This window comes from Polypterus senegalus, chromosome 2, assembly GCF_016835505.1.
Source record: "Polypterus senegalus isolate Bchr_013 chromosome 2, ASM1683550v1, whole genome shotgun sequence".
Lineage (NCBI taxonomy): Eukaryota > Metazoa > Chordata > Cladistia > Polypteriformes > Polypteridae > Polypterus > Polypterus senegalus.
The window spans coordinates 284,410,466-284,419,411 of NC_053155.1; positions in this window are offsets into that span (position 1 = coordinate 284,410,466).

The following is an 8,946-nucleotide window of genomic DNA, read 5'->3' on the forward strand; positions in this document are numbered from 1 at the left end:
AACGGTGCGTACGCACAGAAATGTTGCGTAAGAACTTTTCCACGTTCAAATCGGGACGTATAAAACCTACACTTGGCGTAAAGCCACGCACTTTTCCACGGTACCTCATACCTTGTCGTACGCAAGTTCTCCGCTCGGTTTTGCAAACTGGCGGCACCCAGCGTCAAAGCAATGGTACTGTTCTTGTGTGATTACTCATTATTTTCATGACGCGGCTTTATAAATAAACAGAAACTAACCGCATATTGTTTATTAGTGTAATGCATCTGATTGTAATTAACTCGTAACAATATAATGGTCCAGGGAACAGCCATAGTATTCCAAATACCATAACTGCTCTCACTTCTCCTTCTTCTTCTTCTTCTTCTTTCAGCTCCTCCCGTTAGGAGTTGCCACAGCGGATCATCTTTTTCCATATTACTCTCACTGCACGACTCGGAGTATTTATATCACTGTATCTGAGTGTGAATCACAGCAGCAGCTGATCGGAAAGAGAATTATCGGTATACAGCTTTAAGGACACGCTGTCTCAGCCACTGCAAAATGTTTTAAAGCCTTTCCTGTACAGACCTCGCGGTTCAGAAACAGTTTAATCCCAAGAACTTTAAATGCACTCAATCAATTGCTCCTTGTAGAACGGTTTGTACTTATAAGTACAATCACCCCACTGTAAACTTGCACTACAGTTATAATATCTCACAACCTGGGCCACTTTATAAAGCGTGTATTTACATATGATGACGATATCATTTTTAAGGTGAAATGCAGCAAAATATGTTTGTTAAATTATACACATAAAACTTTAACTTCATTTAAATAATCTATATTCTTCACTGGGAGTGTCGTAAAGGATAGAATAATTAAACATGTACTACGAAGATATTTCAATGTTCTTTAAACGTTTTGAAGAATCGGCGCTAAGCTTACAGATGGCTTAACGTCTATTACAGAGCTGATTGTATGGCGATCGGTTACTTGGGGAAAGAAAAGCAAGGACTCTTGGGCGCCACGCCAATATATATTGAATATAAAACAGAAAGAAAAATAACAACACAGCTAAAAACGCAGCGGCAAATTTCGAAAAAGATAAATGCTTGTCATGAGCACGAGGCTCATGAAACACATGTTTAATAATGTGCTTTAGCTCCTATCATCATGAAAATGACATCACGTATACATCTCAGTATTTTAGTTATTCAGAGAGCTGTAATATCACAAATGTAATGGACTCTGTGTCCAGTTGGAGGAAGAGAGTAGTGATTCACACACACAGATCACATATGAGTAGAAGATCAAATACAAAACAAAGCATTTAACGTGCTACTTTAATTACGATGTGATTTGAGAAACTGGTTAACTAAACGATTTTAAGATGAAGTTTATAATGTTCTACTAAATGACAAAATAAACTACATGATTAAAGTGGAAATGTCGAGATTGAAGTTGACATTTCGTGCTTTTTCCCCACCGTGTGCCTTTTTTCTCTGTACCCTAATAAACTTTCATATGACACTCTTCTTTTCACGGCAACTTTGATATGTGACTTCTTTTTTATTTCCGGCACTGTGCGATTTTGTGAATGTGAGCTTTCAAGTTTCTCCAACACGCTATGTCACTTGATCAACTTCCTTTTGTTGATTATACCACGGTTTATTTGAACAAATAGTATGTTTCTCCTTTGCCTCCACTTGGTATTCGCTGAAATTCTTATATTTTCCCCGTGCTTTTCCCATTGTCTTTTCACAGAAGGCTGCGCTTAAGGGCGATTTATATTGATTTGCATATTCAAATAGGCGTAATTCTGGGGGGATTTGGGGCGTTACATAATGCGCGTGCACGAGCGTTAGTTTTCACGCTGATCGGGATTTATGTAGCGGAAGAACGTGGAAGTTAGATGCGCACAGATTCCTGCATCTGGATTTTTCTGTGCGTAAACACATTTCGGCTTTTGTGCTTACGCCATGTTATAGTGCGAGTTCTATGCACGCCGTTATACATGAGGCCCCTGGCGAAGTCATGCCTTCTCTGCTGGCCTAAAAAAACATCTGAATCACAAACTGATGTTAATTATATTTTGTCCATGAATACTTATTAAATAATTCCAAATTGTCTGTCCGCTTCCTTTCATAGCTTTTCCGATGGTTGTGCGGCTTCCAGACATGTATTTTCGTATTAAAGCATTTAACCAATCACATTTCAGTCATCATTTGTTGCCAGGCAAATAGGCCTTTACAATCCGTTGTGCAGGCCCTCTAACACAGAATAAATGTTGATTAAACTGTTGCTTCAACCAATCAGATTTTGAGTTGGTGTCAGTAGGGCCCTCTAGCAGGCATACGGCAACGTCACCATATTCAGACCCATTGATTAGATAGAAGCCGATATGAGGAACTCTATGAGGCCACTGAATGCACCGCAGGCGCTCTGAGTGCAAGATCTTCGAGCGCACTACCGCCAACTCCATGGCAGGATTCTGGACAATATTATTTGATAGACAGACCAGATTTCAAGACCACGAAAAACTGATGTTTGTCACACTCCTCGACCTCCAGAAGTTTCAGGAATACAAGAAAAATTTCCTGCATGCAGCCTTCTCCAGTTTAACACAAGAGCCACAGAGCAGTTTTTGATCTGTGTCGGCTAAAAACAGAACTGACTGTAATGTATGCCATGGATGATTTTGCAGGAAAATCTCCCACTGATCTCCTTGACTTCCTTCATCAGAAAAATCTGAATGAGAGCATGGGGCAGCTGTTCACATTGGTATAATTGGCGGTGACCATTCCCGTGTACACTGCTTCTGTCGAGCGGACATTTTCAGCGCTAAAGTGAATTAAAACTTATGCCAGAAATACGACACGGCAGCTTTGACTTTCAGCATTAGCTCCGATGCCGATAGAAAGGGACTTTTTGATGGAACTGAAGCGCACGGATAATCTGTACGACAGCGTAATTGAACTGTTTTTGAGGAAAGAGAGGAGGATGGATTTTGTTTACAAATATTCCGAATTTTTGGTGAGTAAAATGTTGCGATTTTCCTAAATAATATTGCAAGTCTATGAGTTATTATTGATGTTTTTTATGTGTGTCGCGGCTGTAGCTGCAGTAGAAAGGAACTTGTTCACCCCGGTTTGTCTATTCAATAAAGGTATTTATTGTGGCTACAGGAGTTATCTATCTGTGATGCAGCGGCTCTTTATACTGTATTTCTACATATTAAGATGGTTTTTACAACCATAAATTAGTTTTTGAGGGGCGAGTTGATTCAGACGGAGCACTACTGAAGGCCTAGGTGTGAGATGCACGGTCCGCCACTGGACCAGATGATACTTAAATTTGATGAACATTACATCCCGAAAATAAACGAAACTGTAGAGAGGTTCAGATTATACTTCTCCCAGTGCGTCTCTCTAAATCCTCCGTGCGGGAACATTATCATAAGACTTAACAATCTTATTGTTACACCTTCTACGTGCACGCAACCGTCCTTATTATGAAGTCTTCCTTGCTTTACCGCTGGCTGCTTCTTTCCATTCACCTTCCTAGCTCTTTATTTAAACAGTTTTCCTTTTCACTTTTCCACTCATTCGCTGTCTTCTCACTTTTCGTTCAAAATACGCGCCTGTGACGATGTGGGTTCTGGCTCCACACTCCCATGGCTGTTTGGGAACCCTTGAGCCCAACACCGTCGATAATGAAACCGAGAGAGCTAGTCAGTGAAGGCAATAATTGAGCATCTGAGCAAGGGGATGGTTAAAAGTAAAACAGTGCTTTTATTAAAAGAAACAATCAAAACAAAAACAGTGTTCCATGTAAAGTGCAATTCATTCAATAAATAAATAATCCATTAAAAGAACGTGGAGGTTAAAATCAATAAATAGAAAAAACAATCCTTTAAAACGAGAGGTTAAAATCTTCTTTAGGAAGCAGTCTTAAAACAACAAACAAGCTCGGTGCTTCTTTTAACATGTGACTCCCCTGCATCTCCCTGTCCAGGCTTCGCGACAGGGGAGCCACTCTCTCTGCAGCTGCCCTCCTACACAACACATTCGAGACTGGAGACCTCCCGATCCCTGGCTCCGGTATGGCAATCATCCCAGCCTCGGAGAACTTGGTGTCCACCAACGGCCAGGTCGCCCACGTTGGGGATTCCAACCACCAAGTCTCCCGACTTCTGCTGCCTTTCCGCGGCCTCTCTGCGGCCAGTCGCCTTCCCTTGGTCACTCCCGCTACATAATCACTCAGCGGGAGCGACATCCAACTCAAACGCCTGGGTGTAGGCCCAACACCCCAGGCCCTCGCAGCTGCCCGTGAGCGCTCGCTCGTTCGTTCTGTTCGTTCGCTCGCTCTTTCTCTTTTTCTCTCTTTCACCGACCTGCCTCCTCATCTGCTCCCGGTAACCTCCGTCCTCTTTCCTTTCCTTTTTCTCTCCGATCGTTTCTTTTTCACCCCACAACCGACTCACGCTTTTTAAAATGACGAGGGCCACAGCAGCTGCAGCATTAGCCATGGGACAATCACGAATGTGGGCAGTTCCTCACCTGTGCACTCGGTGAGAAACGCCCACACCCTACGGATCCAACGATAAGCCGCGAGCGCGTCGATTATTTATTTAAAATGAATGGCCTTTGCTCAACGAGCTGTGGACCCATAACACCACAGCGCCTCCTTGCCTTTTTACAGTCAGCTCCCCTTACGTCACACCATGGTACGTTTAGCACAAGTTAATAACGGGAATGCCTGTTAAACATCTTACATGCACGAGTAGCAATTTGCCCGGTGAACACTTCGATGAATAAAACCTGTTATCTTTACAACGGTTGACAAACACGGAATGTAACATCAAAACAACACGTCCTCCAAATAAGAACCTGATTGAAAGAAATAATGATAATCAAATCCTTGATGACAGCAACACTCATAACAGTGACAAAACAATTACATTGACAATCAGGTTATGTTATTTTTAAAATGTTTCCTTTTCTTTTTCATAACTTCTTTAACACACTACTTCTCCGCTGCGAAGCGTGGGTATTTTGCTAGTAGTTTATAAAATGAACCTCTATTCTTTGTTTCTCTGATCATTCTGACCATGCTGTAATGGACTGCTTTTGAAGAATGCTACCCCCAAGGCATTTTGCCGAGGAGTAATTAAAAGATACAATGAACATCTCCTGCCTGATTACTGATTTGTCCTGTTAGATGACTTTTCTTTCTTTAACTCTTTCAGGGCTGATGTCGACTTTTGTCAAAAGGAGGAGTTGACGATGGTAATCAACTGTAAACTGTGACAAAACCAACTGTTATGTTTTTGTTGGACTCTCATTGTCAGAAGGAATGTTAGATTGATTGGTTTGACTGAGATTTCCTGTGCTCGTGTGAGTAGCAAGACACAAACAATGGCAAAAATGGCACTGACATCTGGTGAGAGATCAAAGCGAATGTTTAAAGCAAAATACTCCACAGACGGCATTCTGCCTATTATCTCTGAACTGGACTATGACTTGTCAGACTCCAATTTTGATACAAGTGATCAAAAACGAATGTGAGGTTCCAGCTTCAGCTGATTGGTCACCAGCTCATCGTGGTACTGACAATGTTCACCAGGTCAAACTGCCACTTAACAATGATAAAAGGTAGAAACCAGATTGCAATGCACTGCGACCGTGATGCGAAGACAGCCTGGCAGCAAGCCTGCTGCACATTCTTGGCAAACTGGCAGCCACAGCATGCAGCAACAGATGTTTTACATTGATGTCTGTGTGAAGCCATTGCTTTTCAGAAACTTTTTTTTGGAAAAAAATATTTAGCCCTCAAAGAGTTAACAAGATATTAAATTTCTACCACAGTTTTTGGCGGCCAACGTGGGGCATCCTGTACCCTGGAGGGAACTCCCAGCAAAATCTCAAAAAATACGAAGCTGATGAGGTAATTATGGTGCGTCCAAAATTGAGACCAACTTGTTCCCATATGCACAGGACTCCCCTCTGGAGGATGCGATCATTGGAACCTGAAATGGTTGGAGGATGTATGTGCGATTGTTCTAAGGCTCCGGGTTAGACGTCATGCCGTTAGAATAGGAGTGTTTTGCATTTAAAGTTAGGGTTAGTTTTTAGTGTTGTGTTTAGAAAAAGTAAAAATACTTTTGTGAGTGCCTTTTGCCCGCTAGACAGAGCATACATTGTCTGTGCGCCTCACCAGGATGCATCAGAGATTTCAGAAGAGTAAAGAATAATGTTGAGATCACTCCTTGTCACGTGGCGGATTAATGTATGCTGGATTTGCCCACATCTCACTCTGGATTTGGCAAAAGTATAGAGTAATATAGCTAAATGAAAGCTCTGCTTGAATAGTAATTGGTCATTCGAATAGGCAAGGTGTTAGGTTGATTAGGAAGAAAGGTTGGATAGGGATGGGGGGTCCCTAGCTCTCCTCCGTGTAAGGAAATAGTGATTTCCCACCTAGTAGATCTCCTTCTTGTTACTTGGTTGAAGGGGGGAAGAAATAGTGTACATCTCCATGTTACTTCGTCAAATGGGGGTGGGGGGGTGGAGGGGGATTTGGGAGATTCCAGTCGAGTAGATTCCTTCTTGTTTCGGTTTGCTGAGGGGATGAGGAATACGAGTGGATGGGTGTTGAGAGTGTGCAACCCATGGGAGAAAGAGAGCCCCACAACTAGAAAAGGGATAAAAGTAGAATGTATGAAAATATTAACGAGTAAGAACAAGTAATAGGGAAGGTTTATGTAGAGTTTTAATATTCTGTGAAAATAAATTAGTCCATATTTTTGTTTTCTTTTTTGCCAAGTATAGTGTGTAAGAAAATAAGAAATTTTAATGCACAGCAAATTTAGGGAAATGTGTGTATGAGATGACGTGTTGAAAGAATTACTTTGTGTGTCTGTAGTACTAGGGTGTTGTACCGTGTTAGCTATTATGAATGTAGAGAAAAGACAAGAAAAATGACACCTTTTATTGGCTAACTAAAAAGATTACTATATGCAAGCTTTCGAGGTAACTCAGGCCACTTCTTCAGGCAAGATTTGCTCCTGCTCCACATTCCCTCAAAGGGGAGATAGGTTGATATTTTTAGTTTGCAAAGTTATTTGTATAACAGCAAAGGTTATATGCCAATAGTCTGAATATTTGGGGACAATTAAATGCTTTTCCCTTGGTGTATATATATATATATATATATATATATATATATATATATATACTAGCATAATACCCAGTAGTGTGTTAAAGAAGTTATGTGTGTTAAAAAGTTATGAAAAGAAAAGGAAAAATTTTAAAAATAACATAACATGATTGTTGATGTAATTGTTTTGTCATTGATATGAGTGTTGTTGTCATATCTATATATATATATATAAATATATATATATATATATATAAAAATACCAGCAGCGGAGAAGTAAAAAGAAAAGGAAACATTTTAATAATAACATAACATGATTGACAATGTAATTGTTTTGTCATTGTCATGAGTGTTGCTGGCATATATATATATATATATATATATATATATATATATATATATATATATATATATATATATATACATATATTGTGAAAGCCGGCCCGGACACAGACAGAGGGACAACATAGTTCAACCCAACACACTGTTTATTTACAAGTTATTTACAAAGATCACGTGCACTCACAACCCCAGTGCCTCCAGCACCGATTCCAAAAGTCCAGTCCTGTGCCTCTCTTTCTCCTGGCCGCCTCCAGTCCTCACTCCAGCTCCGTCCTCTTCCACCCGACTTCCACTAATCACTGGAGGGAGGCGGCCCCTATTAAAGGAACCCGGATGGGCTCCAGCTGCTCCCCGGCAATTAGTCTTGGCCACACCCCTGTGTGGCGGAAGTGCCGGCTGTGCACCCGGAAGCCGTCCGTGTATCCCCTGTCTTCTTCCGGACTCTCAGGATAAATAGGCACTGGGGCGCAAACCTGGCGGTGGCCACGGGTCTCTACAGGGCTTGGCTTCCAAGCCTCCTACCTGAGGCCCCCAACATAACCAGGACGGACGCCCCCTCGCGGTCTGGAGGAGGCACAAGCCCTCCTCTCCTCCTCCTGGGCGTCACGGCCGGGGCTGGACCACAATATATATATATATATATATACTAGCAAAATACCAGCTTCGCGGAGAAGTAGTGTGTTGAAGAAGCAATGAAAAGAAAAGGAAACATTTTGAAAATAACATAACATGATTGTCAATGTAATTGTTTTGTCACTGTTGTGAGTGATGAGTGTTGCTGTCATATATATATATAAATATATATATATACACACACACACAAACATATATATATACATATCTATACATATACATATATACACATACATATACATACACACATACATACATACATACACATATATACACACAAATACATATATATATACATACACACACACATATATAAACATATATATACATATACATACATATCTACATATATACACACACAACTATTTCGTATCAGTGCAATACACTGCTTGTTAAAACGGATAACTCCCGCTCTTACGTGCAAGTCTGCGTGGATATTATGAACTATCGTATTTGTTCAAGTTCTATTTAAATTTTAAATAGAAGGAATTTTTATTTAGTCGACAGAAATATCTTTGGTAGGAATGGTAAAACAGACAGGAATATTATTCCTGAATAAATCAACTCAAACCTTAAACAACTTATAATATTTTGCTCTCCATAAAAATATATCCTGTCTAAATTATACAAGTTAGAAATAAAGTAAACATTAAAAGAACAAACATTCAAATTTCTTTACTCTTATGTAATTTTATATTTTATAAAAATAAACTTAGATTTTAAATATCCCAAAAGATTTTGCTCTCCATAAAAATATATCCTGTCAAAATTATACAAATTCAAATATGAACATGCTGCATAACAAAACCTGGAAATATAAATAAAATGTGT